The sequence below is a fragment of the Antrostomus carolinensis genome, unplaced genomic scaffold (genome assembly GCF_000700745.2).
Source record: "Antrostomus carolinensis isolate BGI_N321 unplaced genomic scaffold, ASM70074v2 scaffold13845, whole genome shotgun sequence".
Taxonomy (NCBI): Eukaryota; Metazoa; Chordata; class Aves; order Caprimulgiformes; family Caprimulgidae; genus Antrostomus; species Antrostomus carolinensis.
In genome coordinates this window covers 90912-113645 of record NW_010315826.1, presented here as the reverse complement: position 1 = coordinate 113645, position 22734 = coordinate 90912, and the positions used below count along the sequence as shown (strand labels likewise).

At 41.4% G+C, this 22734-nt stretch overlaps 1 protein-coding gene across 1 annotated transcript in view; it reads right to left on the bottom strand.

The window, feature by feature from the left end:
* Window positions 1-22072, bottom strand: part of PTPRF (protein tyrosine phosphatase receptor type F) — a 292186-nt gene extending 270114 nt beyond the window's left edge. Inside the window, exon 1 of the mRNA XM_029084975.1 lies at window positions 21991-22072. The gene's annotated coding sequence lies outside the window, so the exon portion shown is untranslated. The remainder of the gene's footprint in view (window positions 1-21990) is intronic.
* Between the last annotated feature and the right edge of the window lie 662 nt (window positions 22073-22734).

Here is a 22734-nt window from a genome sequence, read left to right as displayed (position 1 = left end):
CTGGACTAATTTTATCCTTCTGTTTCTTAAAATTTCACTAAAATTTCACTAAAACTTTAGTTTTAGAATGGCAATTTACACCACCATTTTGGAGAAAAGCTACAAACCATTTGAACTCTAGTTTTTCCACCTTAAGAACAGTCTAAAAATATACAGGTTATCTCTTACAACCCTGCAACAAAAGAGGTTCAGCTCTAGCAGAAGAACAATAAGATAAGAAATCAAAACAGTCACCTATCTGGTGATGGTGCATAAACACTGTATTTATTAGCACTTTCACATACTGATTTTAGACTAAGCTCTTTCTCACAGTAGTAACAGCAGAAATGACCATTTAAAAAATGCTGTAATACAAATGTCACAAAACAAGAGAGAACAAAGATACTCCTGTGAGAGATCTACTTCCCTGAGTATCCTCCGGCACTTAGAAGCTGGCACACAAGGAGAATAATCCAGCTCCTGTGACTCATCTCACCCTTCAAAGCCAAGCAGGCTCCGGGATGGAGCGAGCACCGGAGCTGCACTGGGAGGTCTGGCCAATACTCCTCATCTCTCTGCAGCGGTTCCTCCATTTTGCAGAAGAGGATCCCGGTCAGCACTTGTCCGCCTAATTACACACCAACAATTAGCTGGAATCTTGTTGGGCTGTGCATGTCACCTGTTAACAGGGCTCCATGAAAAAGGGCTAAAACTGGATGTGGCAGATGGAGCTATATATCCTGCCCATCTCTGGAGAGCAGATTTGTAATGCAAAACACTGAATTCAAGATGCGACCCATGGATACAAGGAAGCAATCAGAACCAAACTGATTAAACAAGACCCAGGTCTCAGCACGGTGCGCAGAATACTAAGCAGAAACAAAGATACCTCAGAGAGGGAAACAAACTGCACGCCGAGCCACGCACCAGCCAGATCTTCACTGCACCGATTGACTGCCTCTTCAGAAAAATCAGACTATTCTTCTAATGCCAGAGACATCCGCATCCCAACCACTCTGTTCATCTCAGATACACACAGATGAAAACCTCAGGTTGTCAAGTTGCCCGTTTTCTAATGGGGAAGCCCAGGGCAGCGATGCCACAGTCCAAGCAGGCAAATGCACTGCGCTTGTTGCCAAGCCCTCAAATTCAGCTTTACAGTATCCCAGGTCGGAAGACGAGTTGGATTATTAGCCGGGGACATTACATTTCATCCTGTTACCATGATCCTGAGCCCAATGCTTGTTTGACTAAAGCACAACTGGATTCAGGATGGGAGGAATCCAGACTGATGCCCAGGACAGACATCAGGACACGGAAGGATGCACTACTTCTCTTGGGGTCTCATGAGAGGGAGGAGATGTGCTTTGCTTCCAGCTCGCGTACAGCTGGCTCCAGCACCCAGTCACACCTCCTTGTTCTGCTTTTCGCTGCTATGTTAAAGAACGTTTTTAAATCCTTGCATTGGGAACTGTGCTTTCCCATATCAACACTGATCTGGCTTCACAGACCTCCCACTCATTTTGTTTCATCGGCTAATGGAAGAGGAGAAGAATTAAATAGCCCACTGAGCTCCTGCAGCCGCTCTTATGAATCCTCTGCTGACATACACACACACACACACACACACATACATTTACTTCTCAGCTCCACCCCTGCTCAAATAGCCACCAGGAAAACTATAATTTAGACTTTTAACAGCTTCTCCAGTGAAACACCAAAAAAACAATCACCCTTAAAGCTGGTTTTGTTCCACTTTTGCTTAGCAAAATGCTTACCCTCAGTCAGCTGGAACTGGCCTGCTACGTTATTTTGCTGTCTACACCTCCCTGCTAAGTGGATGATGTCACGTAGCCTTACAAGAATAAACATATTCTAACATGCACCAAAAAATGAACCAACTAAGCTACAAGCAAAGACAGTTTATATAATGCTTTGTAGACATCTTTACACTGCCCGGGCCCCACAGCCAATTTTTTTATCCAGGGCTTAGAGAGAAGAAAAACTTTCGAATGCCAGTACAGTGCTCACCCCCTGACTTGCCAAAGCACCGACTGCCAAGCCGTGGCACAGCCTGCGTGCCTCCGTGACCAAGAGCTTTTGGAAAATTCCTCTTATATGCACACACATACACACAAAAGAGCAATCTAATATCAGAATATTTAAAGATACATTATTCAGAGACACTCATGTGGCCTCTGGGAGCACACTTCGGATCTGCGCAAACTAACTTTAGATATGAAAGGATGCCGTGGCATCCCTTCTCCTCTCCTCGCCTCTTCCCCTGACAAATTCTTCAGGTTTGGGGGTTTTCATTTTTTATTTGTTGCTTTTATTGAAGCTTGACAGAAAGTTTCTGTTATTGCACCAGATTTTATCCCTTTCTGTTTGGCAAACGCTGATTCTCCCCCATCCTCCCACACGTCTCACATAGAATTGCTACAGCCTCTTTTGTGCAACAACAAAAAAAATTGCGTACCTTTATCTTACTACAAAATCTGCTGTTTCAACAACACCATCACTGCCTGGATGTTAGAGTTCAGTATCTAACTGAACCAAAGAAACTGCACCCCGCTGTCCCCCCGAATGCAAGGGGCCACACAGCCCACCTCGTCCCCGCTGCCCCCACGCCCACAGCCCCCGTGCCCTCTGCTGCCAAGCGCGCCTGTGCTCCTGCACCACAGACAGGATTTGCTGCTGGTGCCCCACTAGCTCTTGGCTGATGCGATTGTGTTGATATTACACAGGTGCATAATAATGTTGGCCTAAAATATCTAACAGTCTTCCCCTGCATCTAACAAACAGGAAAAGCAATGATAATTTTACTAATGACTTGCAAACACTATTGCCCAACCTCTTTTCTTCAGGGGGATGGAGCAATACTGCGAAGAAAACAGATGGGTAACGGTGGTGATACCCTTGGCTCAACAGGCTCCTCCCAAGTGAGACTTCCCGCCTTTGTGCCAGGCGCTATCTCAAGCCTCCAATTCCAAAGAAGACAGGATTTAAAAAAAAAAAAATTGTTTTTTATTCTTTTAAGACATGCCTTAATACTGAACAGGCTGCTCCGCTTCTGCATTCCTGAGCTCTGCTATCTCTAGAGTCAGGACTGGTACTTTGCAAGTTTAGATCCTTGGATGGAAGATGTAAGTAAAAAGCAAAGTAATATTACAGAGTACCACAGGATCTCTCTTCTATAAACAACTTAAAAATCACCTTTTAATGATAAATCTCACCACTGGGACCATATCAAGCACAGCATGACTGCGCTGAGGGAGTGGGGAGTTGGTGAAGATAAGGCGCAATTTCTTTCTTGAAATATTTCATAAAGAGGTAGCTATGATACTAAGTTTACTTTTCCTAGGGAATCTTCAGAATAAAATGATTGCTATTTCTATATCCAGGTGCTTTTCATGTGTATGAGTCCAGTCATTTGAGATTTAGTACAGATGTGCTCTTGAAGTTAAAAAAGCATGCCCCCTACTTCCTCTTCAAGAGTAGGGCACAATCAGTCACCTTCCATTTAATATGGACAAACATGATTTCAGCATTATTCATCACTCCAGTTTCGATAATTAAATGAAAAGTATTCCTCAAACTAAAGGGTTTAAAAATCTAACTACCTCTCATTATCTTCCAGTCCTCTCAAAGAAATTAAATTGATATCCTTCAAGAGAGCTAATGGACAACAACAGACTCTTCACAGTCCATCTCAGAACACTAAAGCACTGTTCCTGGAATGACCAGTTGTCTCCTTGGATAACACTGACAATGAGATCTAAACCCAGCCACCAGTGAATGCATTTTCTGGAAAAAGTAACTGTAAGACCTCTTCAAGTTGAAAATTTTATCAATCCCAAGTCTTCACTGCTGAGCCAGTATATCCATCCGTTTTGAGGTTATCCCCAGTTAAACTTTAAATATTTTGAAGAAAAATCTACAGTTCATCCATAAAGCTTTAAGCGATAACATCACTGGCAAGTCACTGAACACAACTGAAAGCCAAATGCCCAATACCTACAAAGCAGGAGGAAAAAAAAAAAAAATCAATTTTTTTTTTTTTTTTAGACCTGACTTCAGAGTCTCAAAACTTTAAGAAAAATAGGTCAGTACTAGTATTCATACCTTTGAGAGTGTAAGCTTGTGCCTTAAGATAGCAGAAATCTTTTAACTTTTACTTCAATCCTTTCAAAACCATAGCAGGTTCTTTTAAAAGAAGTAGAGGACTCTTGCATATCAACAGGGATCACTGCTACCCCGGGTGCACAGTCCGAGTTCTCATAGTAGTCTCCAGCATAACATGATGTATTTGTCTCTTGTAACTGAGGCTGTAATTTGCTAAGCATATCTGTCAGCAACAGTGATGGCTTAAGCAGCCACAGTGCCCAAGCCCAGTCACCTCCCCAGCTGCGTCAATACAGTTTTGTACGGTGGATTGGATCAGGGAACCAATCTGAGTTAAAAGTTAACAAGAGGAGGGAAAAGAATAGAATTCTCTTTAACCTGAAGCAGACTCTGATTTATTGCCCCACTGCTGGTGACAAAGCAAGTTTGGAGCAAGCAGGAGGAGACAGGCAGAGACTGGTGAAGCCCAGACTGTCTCTGGAAGAAACATTCTAACTACACAGGACAGCCCAACTACTTCACACTGTAAAGTGCTTACTAACCTCTACAGAGAGATTTCAAAATAGTATTTTGATTGATTTTCTTTTGCAAAATAATCTCCCACCCTGCAATGTATTTCAATAACATCAGGGGAAAAAAAAAAATCTTAAAACCTATGTCCTCTTGAGAAAACAACCTCTAAGGAAAGCACCAGCACTCTTCTACAGCCAGAACAGTGCTCCTCCCTCACCATGAAAATTTCCAGGAGGTTAAAGCCTTTGCCAGCTCTTCAGAAGGAGAATCTTCTGGTAAGTGTTGTGTTTCAACATGACACTCAGGACTTTCTACTCCTCTTCTGGATCACAGTCACTGCCACACGCTTCCTCCCCTTTTATGAGAAACTGACTGAAGAAAGAGACTGAAGATTTCAGGATTTACAACTCACATGGACTAAATTCCTTCAAGCAGCACAGCTACATCTGATAAAGATCTATTAATGAGGACAGACCTGCTTTGAAAAGATGCCTTTGAAGGTTTGTCTCCTTTCTCAGTCGGACCAAAGACTGTGTTCTCTGCTCTGTCCTTTGACCTGGGAATCACAGCTGATGGCAGTGCAGAGGCAAAATAGGACCTGTAATTCCCTAATACTTGAGGAAAACAATGGAGAACAGCCCATGGAGAGTGGATTATATTCTTGAAACTTCTTTAAACATTTTCCCATTTATTCTGGGAAAAGGTTCAGAGCAACATGTTCAGCAGCAAACTGATGAGAACAATACGAGGTGGCACATGCTTTGCATCCAACCCTTAGATGATGCTTCCTGGACAACAGGTGTTCAAGGCAATAAGGCTGCACCCTACCAAAATACTTCTTTTTATATAGCTTCAATAGAATGTTACAGACTCACCATAATTAGAGTCCTCATCCCACCTCTCAGAGCCTAGAAATTACTGGTTGATATGCAAAAAATAATGATGTAACTGTGGAAAAAGGGAAGTTGGTAAAATAAGTAACATGGAGAATATTTTATTTCTCTCTTCCTTTACCAAGTGATTAAATAGAGGGATCAGAGGCTCAGATTTCAGCAACAGATGTTTAATTCTGAAGCCTTAGTCCTTCCTGGCCAAAAACTTTGACATGTCACTAGATTGGTGCATTGATCAAAATAAGAATACGTATCCTAGGTAACTTTTGTTTTGAAATAATGAGATCATAATCTGACTTGCAACATACTTGCTATTCCTATAACACAAATGAGTATGGTCTTTATTATCAGCTTCTGAAATCCTCTTTATACAACCTCGTTCTTCAGCACTGTGTGATTTCTGCTCACAGCAGCACCGAAGTGTCTCCTCTTAAAACGCTATTCCCAGTTCAAAACTGTCGCCATGTATTTAAAAACTATACAAGGAAAAGAAAACAAGCAGCACTGCACTGCTTTCCTGCACTATGTAATTGATTTAGTAATTTCCACAAACCCCAGTGAGAAGTTACCAGTTTGTCAATCTATTCTCTTCCACTCACCAGATTTTGGGAAAATGCACTGAAATGGCTAATTTACTAATTCTGCCCTAGGTACTACTTCAGTAGCAGATGCCATCTAGCCCAAGAGAACAGTCTCATTTAAAGGAGCAAAATGCAACTACAAAGCCAGTCTAAATTTAGTACAGATCAACCACCAAGGAAGGAACATTTACCAGGGCACAGGAAAGGTCCGTGTTACCAGTACAGATGTGACCCAAATATCTCATCTACACCAACCTGAAGTGCTACTAGGTGTAGTAACATAAAATACTGAAATATGGATATACGCAGGGCCTACTATACCTTAGTACAATTGCTGGAAACTCCATTAAGGTCATAAATATAGTGGTAGCTGACAAGAACTTCAATAGAGGGATAGATACTCTCCCAGTAGGAGAAAATGCTCTTAACAACTACCTGTGGGATTATGAAAATAGGCTACTTAAGTACCTGCTGCTATTAGTGATATTGTACTGCCTGCCAGGTCTATGAGAGTTTTCACTTTGAATGCATGTTTGAAGTGCTTTTTCTTTTATCAAGGGAGTATAAACACTGATCTTTGGGGAGGACAAACAAAGCAATCTACCCAGCATGGAGAACGGACGCACTGCTCAGCCCACGAGGAGCATTAGTAACTTGTGGTATCAGCACGCTACAGGAGAGACAGTCATTACATCATCGAAGTTGTCACTTGTGAGCGCCAGTGGTGTGGACAGGGGTGTCTGAACACAAAGACATCACTGACACAAGGACCTCACCAACCACACAAAGCATAGCAGAGGAGATTAAGTGCCATGGGAAGCAAAGGAAGAATCCTGCAAACACCACTGCTGAAAGCTTTCAAAGAAACAAAAACTTCTGCCCAGCCATCACATGTTATTCTTTTCCCTGAAGCTACACATTTTTCTTCTGTTTGCACACTCAAATTTGGCAAATTTTCTTCCTTTACCTATGATGGAGCTGCTATATCCAAGTGTTTACGAAATTTACCATTTTTCTCATTCTTTCACCCCTGCCATGTCACTGGCATAAAGCTCCCTCTTCATTCTAAAAATACTTTATACAACCTTGTTGGGACCACACATAGACTTTCAGGACCATTAATAAGACCAAGAAGAACAAGATGAGTCCACTAAACCCAGAATTACAGATTGCATCTTAGGTTTCTAGAAAACAAAGGTCTGTGTGATTAACATATAACTATTACTAAAATTAAATAATTGCAGAGAAACAGTGCAGCTTAGTGAAACTGAGAACTCCATACTACCAAAAATTAGAGGTAATTATAGCGTATCTGTAAAGGGCATAGCATTCCGAGTGTTAAATCACCTTTAATTATGTTTTCTGGATTTGTAACACTGACATTTGAATTCCTAACACTACACTGATATACCACGTTAAATCCAATACGCCAACAACTCTATTCTGAATCACCTTGAAGGCTTGCAAAACAGAGCTGTGTTTGAACACATTTATCTTTCTCCTTACACTCTTTCAGCTATTCATCGAGACCACAATGTATACTTCTGGAGTCATAATTGGTCACCAAAGCAACAGCTTGGATGCCAAAAAGCAGGATTTCAACTTGACTGCGCAGGGCAGCAGGGAGAGAAAGGTGACCACAATGCCTCTATTGTAGCCTTGATCCTGCAACTCAGCCCCACAGCAAACTACAAGTCGTTCATGCACTGAATCCAAAATGAATAACTGGGAAAGCGACTGAAAATGAGACTTTGTTTTATTTTAACTTCTGTTCCTCGTACTAATGGTCTTTAAAAGGGTCTGGGCATTAATCTTGGGCAGTAACAAGAGAGATGAGAAAGATCCCTGGCTAGATTTTCATCGCTCCAAGTGGGTCAGGAAAAAAAAAAATAAAAAAATTAAAAACCCCCCAAAGTATTTGCCCTTTAACCAATTCTCTTTAAGTTGTCAATTTTCTATTTCTTACCAACCCTTAGAAAGGGATATTTGCACCAAAGTTAATGTCCAGCACTGACAGCAGGTCTTGAGTTCCTTCCTCACAAGGAAAAAAAACCTATACATTCATGTTGTCAGCTAACAGTGGCTGTATGGATGGTATGGACACCCACTCCTCATAATTTTATTGCTTAACATCTTACGAAGAGCTTAGGTTTCTTCCCAGATGATATTCTGCTACAGGAAGTCTGAGAGACGGTATTTGTTCTCAGGTCTTTTTCCCCTATTTACTGATACTCGTTTTCCTTCTGTAATCCGAAGCAGCTGTTTATCAGGTTTCAGAATCCAGCTAAAAGAGGTTAAATTCAGAAATTTTCCCTTCTTCCTCTGTTTAAAAGGTGTTACATTACTCCCTTCACAGTTTGTGGTTCAAACACTGCAGCTGCTAAATAAATACTTATTTACGCACATACACACATTATTAGAAATATTTACATTAATTCAATTGCGACAAATAAATCCTGTCCCAACTAGACTGTGGGTCGCCACGGTTCAGCTGTTGCAAAGCTGGCACAGTGCTGCAGAGCCCAGGGCTGTGGATGGGGATGTTTCACCAGCAATTTTCCTGCATGCCCACCCCACCTAAGCATTGGTGCACGTGGACCACCCCAGTGCCTGAGCAGTGGTGAATACCCCTCTCCATCAAACCCAGCCACCCAGCTCTTAATGTTACTGCTACAGGGCTGACGTTCAAGTGAGGGCAACACACCTCTCCGTGCAGAGGTCAGAAGCAAGCTGGGCACACGGAGGGATAAGACTGGCAGGATGGGGAGCACCAGGAACATCGGGAACCTGCTGACCCCGGAGCTTTGCTGGCAGTTTTCACAGCTGGGTGTAGCAAAAGCACTTCTCTCCTCCAGAGCCTAGACTAACAGCATGGCTTTGTGAAAGCCATCTACCACACAAGATTTTCACTTTCAAAACCTCCAAGCAGCTTCCAGCTGCTCCTGCCACCACCACGTGTCACACATTTCCTCTATTTTCCACCCACAAAAATGGGGCTCCAGACACATGGCATCAAACCACTGGAGCACCAAAAAGCTTCTTCACTTAAAACCAAAAGATTAAGAAAGATGGTCTGTCACAAGGTGACCAGTGTTAACCCTGATGGCCCCAGAACTATTAGGCATTAAAGAACAAAACAAAGAATTCAGAGTCAGTCTTGAAGGATTTCACAAGTGAGTTGCCTGCAATTTTCCTCTCTGAGTTTTCTACAGCTGGATACATGTTGAAGGCACATGGCCTTACTAGCAGAGAAAAAGAAAAGGCCAAACCTATTTAATAGCTCTGTAACAAGTCTGGCATGCACTGTAGCCAAAAGGCAGGACAGGCCAAGATTTCTTAGATTTTTCTTTGGGATCACCTGAAAGAGATGAGTTTTACCTACACAGATAATAAGCCATTACCTCACTCGTATGAGTAACGCTTAATAAAATATTTTATTTGACCTCATTATAGCTGCATTGGAGAAAGGCATCACAACATCAGTAAATAACAAAACGGTTAACACTAGTGCCCGCCAAAATGCTTCATCTGTATCTGCCATCCCTAAATACCTCACAGTCTGCAAATGGGGTAGTTTTATTGTTTTTAAATACACAGAGGCACGTCTTCCTTAATTATACTTTAAACCAGGAACAAAGGTCCCATATTCACTCTTAGTGAGAGGCAGCCATCCAGTCACTGTATGTTCTGTAAACAACTCCCATCACTTCAACAATTACCAGTAGACCTTTAGACTTATGCATCTCTTGGCCTCTTTTATATTGGAAGAACATCATTAAAACAGATTAAAACTGCTATTCCAGTCAGACCGCTTATCTAATGCTTGAAGAAAATGTGTACCTGCAATTCTCTCCTTCAAAACAAATTATAAAATCGACTGTTACTTCAGACTCTTAATCTTCGAAGAAAATATTCTCTCTAATCAGAGACTGCTAAATCTACTCTCTCTTCTATTAAAACTATGTGTTTGCATAATCACAAAACTGTTTCAAAGAAACATTTTTAGGATGGATAAACACAGCAGTCGTATGTGTTCAGATACGCTGAATTAGATGAAATAACGTTAATAAGAAAAAATGTACACGAAGTACAGTTTTACAATTAACATCTGCTTTATCTCTTATTTTGTAAGGTGACATTTAATCTATATGCATGTATCAGAGTCCTTTATCTCACAATGCCATTTTCCCCTGGAGCATTCATGTCTCACTTCAATAAAATATCAGCACACAAGGGCCTGAAACCGGCTTTACCTGCAGCAGAGACAACTCCCAGACTATCAATTTGTGAAAGCATTGCAAAAGCAGCAAGAACAATATTGACAGATGGGCTCTCCCACACTTCCCCTGCAAAAGCCTCTGCTCTGGCACCACCTTCCCCACAAATTAGTCTTTGGGGAGTTGATGGATAATGATCCAGTTCAGTCTTTCAGACCTCAAAAAAGTAGGCATGGGTATTTCAAGTTTTGGAGTGGTGGCTTTTTTGTTGTTTTTGCATCCCCCTCCTCCAGCAAATTAAACTTTGGCTCATACCTTCAGGAAAATATAAACTTTGCCACCCGCAATTCACTTTCTCTAGAATTTAAATAACATTTGGGGGTTTTAGTCAACGTGTCAGATGTCCAGAGCTGTTTCCAAAACTCTGAAGCTCCAACCCACGAGTGATGTTCATCCACAGCCAGCATTTGGGGCGTTTGGCCACTGAAGTTTTGGCACGTTTGGAGACCGCAGCAGCACCAACTCTACTCTTTTTATTATAAATTTCTCATTCATGGTCCCTCTTTATATCTGAAGTAACAGACAATACCTTCAGATCTTCTTGCAAAGAGGTCCTGCTATAGCAGTACAAAATTAAGGACAAAAGTGAAACAATAACATACCAACTCAGTCCCTCAGGATGAAGCTAGGGACATACTCGGGGAATGGAGCCATTCGCTCCCACGTTATCTACGGACCGTGGTTTTAACCTTGAGCTTGCATTTAAATTGAGGGCTCGTATGAAACAGCAATGGGCGCTCCTGACCTCAGGACATCAGTGTCCTCAGCAGCAGAAGGTGCACCAGGTCTGTTGTCATTACCAGGTGTGTTTAATTACTGCTATTACTGGCAGCCAGGAAAGGGCTGCAAGGCACCTACTCTTCAAAGGGAAAAAGGCAGCACAGATCATTTCAGCAACTGTAAATACTTTGCCATCTGCAGAGCCATTGGAATCAAACAACAATTTTGAAAATGCTCATTTATTCCTCCCTGACCACACCAGGCACACAGGCACCTCCACTGACCCTATCGCCATAGTACCTCTCAGTGTCTCCATACCTGTGGCTTGATCGACGGGCCGCACAAAGCAAACACAAAGAAATCCAGGCAGAGAGGCACGCTCACGGGTGGAGCCCATGGCACATGTATACAGAAAAACAATGCTTCAACCAACTGTTATTTTTATCCGTATGTAAACAGTAGCACACAGAGAAAGTAAGTCTCCTGCCCTGCTCTTGCTGTAAGACGGCAGGATAGTACTGCAAAGGAAAACAAATTCCTTAAGAGGCCAGAAAAATCTGAGCCCCACACGGAAGGTGGGTGGAAGCACAACGGAGTGTGAGATACCCAGCTGTGCAAAGGGCTCCCATGGATACGATGAATTCTGATCAATTAGTCTGCTGTATAATGGACACAGCTGACAACATCTGCTCTGATGCCAGGAAGCAGCATAGGGTTTGGAAGCGGCACCAAATCTCTAGGCAGTGCTATGGACTGCATTTAAAATGTATATTGCTTTCCAAAAAAAGTATATTGCTTTCTGAAGAAGTGTAAACTATGGTAGCAGGACCAACGAATTCAGTGGGAAAAAGTCAGGCCAATTCAGCATTTTGGAAAAACTCCATCTGAGTTTCTGTCCCAGCACCAGCTCCAGCCCAGCCCCTGGGGCGAGCAGGTGGCTCTGCCAGTAGCCGCTGCACTGGGCCAGGAGGTGTGGGAGACCCTGCCCGCTCCTGCCCAGGGACACAGCGGCTGGGGAAGAAGATGCCACAGCAGCTCCAGGGACATCCAGAGAGGTGAGAACTCCTGGACCATCCAGTGAGCTGTGCTCCTTCCCCCAAAAAGTAAGCACATATGTTGGAAAACAGATTCAGACTTTCTCCTGTTTCTGAACAGGTATCCCAGGTTTCTCTCTTCTCTGGACTCATGGCTTGCTCTGATCTGACTCAACTTGTCAAAGGACAATGAAAACTCCCGACTTTCAAAGAAAAAAGTTTAACAGATCTGTGCTTCAAAGTAGATGGTTAAGCTACAAAGAGTTATTCATTCTCCACAGTCACTGGCCATTGCCATTCCTGTAACAGCATGATACCCATCTAACACTGCAGACACCTGTGTGCCTTAATTTAATCCACAAGTCCCTCCACCCCAGATAAAGGACCAACTTTAACCCTACACTGCTTCCACAGTGACAAGAAAAGCTCGGGAGGAGCAATGAAAAGAACTTGTTTCTCCACCTGAAAGCACCCGTAATTAGGAAGTGATGGATGTCACTAGTAAAAGTGAATGATGTTTTCCAGGAGCTCTCTCATCTGTAACTGCACTGTTTTCAGATAAAATAACCCTTTCTGTCAGGCAGCGTCAGGAATGTCTACAGCCAATCAGTCACTCTGCTATCCAGCTAAAAATATGATGTTCTTGTCATAACATCTGTAACATACATTTTATCAGCCCTTCTTTTTTGTGTACCTCATCAGTTAGGGTCTCCAACTCCAGCAATGACAATAATTTGTGCTCCTGAGATAAATTGAAGCTCCCAAAAAATTCAACCCCCTTGCATGTGAAACAGAACTTCATTTGAACAAAATACCTTTTACAACAGCATAAAATAGTATTTGCCATCTGGAGTTAATGACTAACAAACAAAGCTCGGGAGAAAGCCCTACTTGCCACTCCTGTGTGCTGGCTGGCAAAGCAGAACCACTGCAAGAAACAGCTTGGAAGAAAGTCAACGAGATAAGCGGGATCATTTCAAACTTGGACACCATAAAATTTCACACTGTAGCAATTTCATTTACAAGACTTTAACAAACATTAAATGAGGAGAACAAAAATCTACCACAATTAACCAAGATTACACATATGGTCTAAAGTCTCTGTGCCACTGTGAAAGTGCCAGGAGAGACTGTCCCAACAGGATGGGGCAGCTCCATAACAACGTGACCCTACAGACTGTCACGGCTATCATGGGAAATAATCCCTCAACCACCACACCTCAGAACAAGGTGGCCTTGTCAGCTTAATGGCACCAGTTCAAAAACAAAACAAAACAAAAAAACCCACATCAGCACGATTAAGGAAATGGGGACAGATGAGCAAGACAGACCATTCATTAGTCTTTGGGAATTCTTTATGCAGTCACCTGTCGAGCAGCCTGGCTATGTTTTTAAGTGATTAAAACAGATCTCGACAGAAACATTAGTGTTGATTTCTCAATATTCTAACCCAGAAAAATAATTGCATTGAATTGTTGCTAAGGTTAATGCACCAGACCACCACTCTGAATGGAAACGCACTCCTCTTCTGGAAGTCACCTTATAAAATTGGATGGAGCTTAAGAGAGAATTAACATTTCATTACTTAAGAGTCATTCTCGATCTTTAAACAGAGCCAATGTATATTAATATTTAACTGATGCACGTTAGAGATTGCATATCGCTATTACAAGCTCATAGCTATTACTTTTACAAAACACTAAGAAGAAATAGATGCTGAAGTCACATGTTTTCTATTTATTGTGATGGGAAATAATGAGCTTCTCTGATTAGGTACATGTTTATTATATTACAAGGCAACAGTCTCCTTTGAGCATCCAATCCAATCTATGTGTTTGATGCAAAGATTTCTTAAAGGCTATTAACTTAAACACTTGTATCCTAGAAAACACACTAGTGCTTCTAACAAAAGAAAATGCTGAAGCACTGAAGAAATTTAAACATTTGATTACAGTGTTTTCTCTTGAAATCTGATTGAGAAAACAAACATTTTTATGTTATTAAGACACTACTCAATGAGAAGCAATCTCAGTAACACCTGGCCCTTCTGAACTGTTAATTAACACTACCCAGAGGTACACTGCCACTGACCTGAGAGACCTATCACTCAAAAATTTAATCTTCTAAAGAACAGGAGGCCAGAAGTAGTTTACTGATCCTCAGAACAAAGCAGGTGGGAGTGACTTCGGCAGGTCCCTAGTCCAAACCCCTGCTCAAAGCAGTGCTAACTGAAGTCAGACCATGTTGTCCAAAGCCTTGCACAGTTGATTTTTAAGTACCTCCAAAGATGGAAGTGCCACAACCTCTTTTGGCCCTTGTTCCAGTGCTCTTCCACACTCAAGTTGAACTTTTGGGACTTCCTTTGCTACATCTTGTGGACTTTGCCTCTTTTCCATTCTCTGTGCTCCTCCTCCAGAGTCTGACACTGCCGTCACCCCAGCCACCCACATGGGGTGGGCGACCATGGTCAGACCTTCCCTCCCCCACGCTGGGGAAGCACTGCTCCCCTGCCTCCCGCTCACACATCTCCTGCTCCAGTTCCCAGCCAGCCACACGACCCTCCACCTGATTCACTACCATTTTTAGCACCTTTCTTGACTTGTTGATATCTTTCTCATACTTGTGATCACCAGTGGGATCCAAGTTACAACCTTGCCATAAACTGGAAGGACCTCTTGTCCATCCCTTGATTAAGGTTGTAACCACTCAGTCTCCTCATCCACAGGCTGATCAGACCCAGCTCCATCACCCTCCAAATCTCATCTGTCCTCCACACCCAGGATTTTTTTTTCAGCCAACCCACACTCCCTGATACACCATCCTGGCAGCTGGATACAGCTCTGTGTCTAGGGTCTGAGCAGCACTGACCACAGCAGAACCATTACCTTTAATTACAGACATCTTAATACACTCCAGATGGAGGCTGTCCTCTCTGCAACTGTTAGCCTGTGCATAGGTGGTGATCCAGCACACATCCCAAAGCGTTCTTCTGTGGCTATGCATCCTAGCCACATCCTCAACATTTTGTATTTCCTCACTTCAGCTCATTACGTTATATGCTGCAGACTTCCGAACATTATTTTTTTTTTTTCAATTTATCATAGCCATTTAATTCTAAAATTTGCTTCACAGTGCTTCAGCCCCTCTCAGTTTGGGCTTACTTGCAGATTTAGAAGTATTGCATTGTCCACATCAGTAAAGAGAACAGCAAATAAAGCTCAGCCCAAGACAAACAGGGGTGTATTCACACAATTCCTCGTGCCATCCCCCTTCTTCCCCTGATTTTCACAGCAAGTTATAGGTAACTACTCTTCAAACAGAGTCTTTAAACAGTTATTTGTTTACCATAGAATTAAATACATATATTTCCTTGTTTCACAGAAATGCCACAAGAGGTTATGTCAAAAGTTACTGAAGTCAAGATAACATCACAGGTACTGCTCCCCCCATCCCTTATCATCATCTTATCCTCCAGATTACCAGAAACTGATTAAAAATTTTGCTCCAATTCTCTAAGCATGCAGTTAGACTAACTAGTCTGTAATTCCCTGGATCACCCTTTTTCAAAGGCTGGTACTGCATTTGCCCTTTTCAGTCCTCCAGGACCTCCCTTGCTCTTCACAATTTCTAAAAGATAATTGTAAATGGTTCAAAGGTTGCTTGGCTAGTTGCTGATGTACCCTAGGGCAAATTTCATCAGGCTCTGACTATTTGAATACACCTATCTTATCTGCTTTTTCTGATCTTTTCCTACTCTGCACTTTACTCCTATCACCTTGTTTAAATTAATTTTAATTAATGTGAAGACACACTCAAGCAATACAATAACTACATGAAACTCATTTAGTATTTTATCTTTCAGCTATAATGTTAGCAAAAAAGCCCCCAGACTATTTATCTACCATGACCCTGGCTTTTTGGAGATGCAGAAGAATATTTAGAAAAAAAAAAAAAAAAAAAAACAAAAACCAACAAAAAAAACCCCACCCAACAAAAAACCCAAACCAAACCAAGACAGATTAAAGACTGTATGTGATTTAAACCAACTCTCAAATGAGATGTCTGAAGGGAAAATATTAAGAAATGACAATAAACTCCTTGTCTGCCAAGAAAGATTTAAAGGAAAATTTAACTGCATTTTAGAAGGGACTCTCAGTGACTAAACCAGCCTGTTTTAATTCGATACATTAAAAAAGCCAACACTTCCCAAGCAGATAAAGTATTTGATATTCAAATGCATGATTTTCTGTACCATTGCCTCAATTATCCAGCACTGATCATTGCCAGGGGGAGGGTACCAAATTAGACTGACCACTGGTCCAAACCAGCACAGCAAGTCCCACTCCTCTGTGAACACAGACAGGTATCTTGAACCACATTGCGATTTTAATGCACCCACCTCTTCTAGCTATAATCTACTTCTCATCAACTGGAAATTACCATCCTCATAGCTGAGACATGGCAACTTATTACAGGAGAATAGCTACTCTACTTCTATGCAAAGCATAACAGACAGCCTTAGATCATCCTCTGTGATTTATATTTTGTTTTTCAGCAAAATGAACTAGACACGGTTGTGTGCTGTTACCACATCTCAGATGAACCACAGTAACTTCTTAAACTGCTCCATTTCCATCCTCAAAGACACATCAGTCTCTGCTGTGTGATCCCCTAGGCAGAAGATGCAACGTTAATGGAGATTCTGGCTGTCATTCTCAAAAGCAGCTAGTGATCTGAACGCCTCAATTTCTAGTGTACCCAACCTGAAATACTTTAAAAGGTCCAATTTTCAGGAAATCACGAACACTCAAAAAAATGCTGGGTGGTGGTTCCCCCCCCATCCCCCCAGTATTTAAATCCAGAACCCATTTTACCTGATGTGTCTACCTAGAAAATCCTTTTGAAAGACTAAAATCCTAGTACTAGTCAAAAAGAAGGGAAAAAATCCTTTTCTTTTGCTAGCTGTGATGAAAATGCAACAAATCCATATATTCTTCCACTGACACAAAATATGGCTGTCTGCTCTTGAATATGGATCTGTGAGTATTTTCTTCCAGAGAGATACAGTGAAAACCTTCTCTCACAAAATACTATAATCAGCTTTCAGTGAAACCTGGTTTACTGGACATGATAGCAAAGCTTGATTTCCAACACTGCCAAGCCAAAAAAACGAACCAAATATTTCCAGCCCATGTATACTTGTATTTGTTCTTAACAGAAATGCAACCATCAGTAATCCCTGTCTTGTTGCCTTCCTCTCCTGAAAAACAGATCATAATTATCAGAATCCTTGGAAATTATCCTTCAGCTAATGATAGTAGAGGAAGGTATGAACAGAGAGAAAAAACAGACCAGTGGAATACTGATAGTCTCTGCTGCTGTTCCTTATTCTATTAGGGGAAAAATTCAGACTATTTTAGTCAGAGGAGTTTGGTATCATGCAACTGTTCAATCACAGCTTGCCAAACCTCATTATTTGAAGTCTCTTCAGAAATCCAGAGGTTTGCCTCAGAGTAGGATGTGTATCCGCTTGGTGTGGCACTCTGCCCCCAGGATGGGCACAGCCAGCGCTCGTGCCCGGCACAGCCCCGGGAGCTGGCACAGCCGGTGTGGGCACCGGGAACCCCAGCACAGTCACAGCTGTCTGGTTTTTAATCCACCATCCTGCTGGGCTCTGCTTCAAACCAGAAGTCTAACCAATACAGCCAAGCCTATGCTGATAGTAGACAGAACGAAACCGAGTTAATTAGAGTTAAATCTATCCTCAAAGGCGATCTTGGTACCAAAACTCTTTAATGTACATTAACTTATGTAGCATGTATTTTTAATGAGTTCAGCACTTGTCTTATGTTCAGAAAAACACACACACACACGGCATGGCAGCTATTCAAACCCATTGCGCCAGAGCACAAGCAAGTGCTGACTCCGTGGGACGACAAACTTACGTTGCCAGTTATGGTGATTCTACCTTTATTGCATAACCCTCAGAGAACTAAGTTAATTAAATAGGTAAAGTGACAAAACAAAAGCCACCTACCAATATGCTGATCATATAATAGAAAAGGAAATGAAAAAGACCAGAGGGGTAAAGCTCATGTTCAATTTTGCAAATATTGTTAAACCTTGTAACATCTTCAGCTTCTGCTGATGCTGTTTTTCATAAATACACTTTTGAAAACATATATCCCTATAGACAGCTGAAGTGCAAAGCAGAGATTAATTTTACTAGTCTGAATTTGGAGCTCTAAACCCCACCCTCCCCCTCCACATGCATTCTCCTACACACACCATGTGAAACCAGGTAAATGGCCAGCAGTCATGCCCTTTGGGCATCAATATATTAAAGCACTCCACTTATTTGTAAGATAAAAGGACCTGTAAAGACTCTTAAGTCCAAACAAACATATACAGCCATACACAAAGAATGCTGAGCTGCGACAAGGAATTCAGCCAATGCCCTTTTGAAGTTGTCATTTAAATACAGCCAGAAAATACTGTTCACCATATTACAGAGAAAAAATGGGCAACTTATCATTTTGCATTAAGTATTAATATGTTCTGGCCAATACGACATTAACACCCAATCAAATCACTTTTAATCACATAGCTTTATGCCAAAATTTTCTAGAAATACATAACCTTCATTACAGAAAGCCCCTTAAATTAGAACATGCTATCACAACGCATTTTCCAAAGTGCAAATAAATTAAAAAATAAAAAAATTTAAAGAATTATATGAGGACAACATGACCTGATGACAAATGTTTTAAAGTCAGAATGAAGAAAACTAATTGTGCAGAAGTCTCAGTTTTAACTGCAATCCCAGTGTCCAATTTTCAGTGCTAACACTGCATATATAAAAATTCCCCAAACTATAATCACATAGATATATAATGTTTCCTTAGCAATAGCCAGTTCAAATAGAAAACACTGAGTTTGAGTTTTTTAATCTTTTCAAGCAGTCTTCATTTTAATAAATTTATTGACTTCAGGACTATAACATTCAAATGGAAACTTCACGCATTTTTTAATATCCCTGAAAGAGCAACTATACAACAATTTTAGTTTAAATGAATGTCAAAAGAGTGCTTCAGGATGCACTGCAGTCTCCAAACTCCTGAGAACTTAATCTGTACTCTGCTAATCTAGGTTACAGTTTATCTTCAGGGGTTCTCCTGTAACATCATTCCTTGATACTTTAGATTCAGTCTGACATGATTGAAAAGACTTCATTTTCTTTCTTCTCCCATTCATCTGAACAGCAAAAGTATACTTTTTTTTTCCAGGTTCCCCTGCCCTTCCTCAAATCAGTCAGACATTATTAAGAAAATTACTAAAAAAACAAAACAAAACAAAACAAAAAAAAAAAACCCCAAACCCAAAAAAACCCCACAGATAAACTATGACCTAGATCAGAGAGATTCTACCCAATTAATGCTCAAAAAAAATTGTTTACTTTAAAAGATATTATTGCATGCCACTCAAACTACACTTTCAGTGACATTTTGTAAGGACCAAGTCTGTCACCTTTTATTTCCTAAAACCTGAGTTTACATTAAGAATGATAGAAGAACTCAGGGTCAGCTGAAAGCATGCATAACTGCACATACCAGAAAAGAGGTGCTATAAAACTGAGAAGCCCTCAAGGACTACTATTTTGCTGAGGAGCAGCATGACCAAGCTGCCAGCTGAGCTCCTGTGGAATGCTGTCACTGCTCTTGCTTCAGTTTCATCACCATGCAGGGTTCTCCCAAGGGGGTAGCCATCTCCAACCTACAACTGCTCTAAGATGCTTTCAAACACAGCATAAAACTTTATGCAAATGATGAGTTAAGAAATTAGAGTCCTAAAGATGACAGAGACTCTCCTGTAATTTGGATACCGTCTGGGTTTGCATCTCACAGAGTTAACCCACCACAGAGACGCGCTCAGCCCTGCTGCCTGTGCCAGCCAGGTTTTGTGCTGATGACTCCATGGGCCAGGTGAGCGTGCGAGAGGTGGAGAAGCTGGTGGGGAACAGTGGACCTGACATGGCTGCACCTCTGAGCACTCCCTCAGCCCCGCTCTCCTAAGCTGCGGGAGACGCGGGGTGCAGTCTTCAAACTCTGCTCTTCACTGGGCACAGCAGCCCAGAGCCTTTCTGCTCACACTTCTGCATGTGTCCAAATACAACCCTAGGCTCTTCTTTGAGGAAAACCAAACACACAATATGCCGTGCCATGACCTTCTTCCTTGCCCTGCTGTTACTTATTTATTGTGGAACATGGGGTTTCTTAAACTGGCCCTTCCATCCATGCCATCTTTGCATAACCTCTCAAATGGAACATCCCACCACCTCAGAACCATCTCCTACCACACCTGCCATTGCCCCACGCAACATCATCCATGCCTGACAGGATCTATTTCAAAAAGCTTTGAGCCCAAAAGCTCGCTAGCAGCTCTTCTCCACTCCCCAGGACCACTGCAGCAGTACTTCCAAACACACATATGCAAGGACATACCTCCAGTAAGCACTTCGATCTCCACTTAAGCGCCAAGACCAGTTCCTGGTTTTAAAGAAATCTTGTTTGTTTCAAGCATCAGCATCTTAGCTAATGAGTTTTCGCTTCCCTTCTAAACTCCACAAATACTGGGCTGAGTAATGCATAGCCTAATTGACTGTTAAGGTCACTGGCCAGCTCTTTAATCTTATTTAGTACACTTTGAGACAGTTCATGAGTCATTAGGGCTTCATTCTTGGGGACACAAAGACACGTAACGTACATTAATAAAGAGTACAAATGTAATCCAATGTGTGTATTTTACAGATTGAGAAACTAGAAAGATGGCATTAAATATTTCTTTGCAATGTTATCATTTTAATAATGTTGCTTGTTTTAATATACAATAAAAATATCTAATTGTGAGAGACTGTTGGTAAAAACTTTGTAATTTGTAATGTTGCTGTAGCTTATAAGAAAGTTCTTTAAGCAGTGAAAGCCACACTTTAAACACTAACTTGAAGGGAAAGAAGGGCTCAGGGGAGACCTATCTTTAAAATTCCTTACTTGAAGGAAAAAAAAAAAAAAAGACATTTTTCAAGCTTTTATTCATGATATTTGATTTTATGATGTAAATTGTAATTCAGCGCGTGCACATGTGTCAGGAACTCTGCAATACTTTTGTAAGGGATCAGCATCACTAATCAGGCACTGAAATCCAATTTTTGGGAGAATCTGGGAGCTCAAAGCTGAACATTTTAGCTGGTTTGGAAAGACCTTTAAAAAATAAAGTTAAACAGTAATTACACATAAATGTGCTTGAGAAACTTTACACCTGTCTTGACATGAATCAGATCTTTGCACGGATGATGAAATTTTTGGCATTGCTTTAGGTGATTGGGATGGCATTAGTTTAGGCAGGGTAAGAATTCAGTAGCCACAAGCCTAGACAGGTAGGATAAAGGAGTTACTGACTCAAAAAAGCATGACAGCTTATCTGTTGAAAGTCTAAACATGTTAATCATTTAACATAAACAGATCTGCTGATATTTTTAGAAAGGCATTTGGACTCATAAGTAACAATGTTAAAAAGAGGACACCAGTAACCCGAAATATTTTCCAGGGGTCCTCTCAGCAGATTATTTCTACTAAAACTCAGACTGAAGAGGGGGGAGGGAAGAGGGGGTGGAAGGAGGGAAAGATTTTTTTTAGGAAGAAGGGAGGGAAGGAAAAAAGCCAAAGGTAGCTGGGTTTGGGATTAGGACAATAAAGAAGTTGCTGGTAATCAGCATTTGACTGCTGGCTATGCTACAGACTCCGCCTGCAACCTTTATCCCCCTGTGCCTCAGTTCCCAGTCTGTAAAACAAAGGTGGTAACATTCCCCTACCTCACAGGAACGTTCTCAGAATAAATCCATAAATGCCTGGGAGACACTGAGACACCACTGTGACATAGGCCATAAAAATACCTAGAAAAAAAAACAAACATAAAAATAAGTGTCATAAATGACCGTAAGAGCAGAGACATTTACAGACTAAATGTAAAGTAAAGGTTAAAACTTCACTTAATGACACAAATTGTCCATCCTGGGGAAGAGGTGGTTCGGTTCCGCACATATTCCCAACCAGACACTTTCACTACTGTGACAGCAAGGGACAGTTTCCCCTTTCTCACTCGGACACGACATGGTTGTGATAATCAACAACCACATACAGACACAGGCAGGAAAGGGGTTTGTTTCCTTTACAGATCACCAGCTCAAGCTCTCCATTACTAGTATCATGTCCAAGAACCCCAATCACAGTGATGGACCCCAAAATACTGACAATGAACTCTTCCTCAGTCTCCATGTCCAACACCTACTGCAGAACTGAGTTCCTCCAATAGTTAAAAAACTTCTAATTTTCAGCCTAACATTTATTCCTGAACAGTTTTTATCCATTTGTTTTCATGTTAACATTGATCCAGCAGCTTAAACAGCTTTTCCCTACCCCTGAAGTTTATTTCCCTGACGATGAAAATGAATTATACCCCCTCCCCGTCAGTGCTCATTTTACTGCCCAAACCAAGCAAGTTGAGCATCCTTCTTGGAGTTTGCTCCCAGATGACTCCCCATCCCTGAGATTACGTA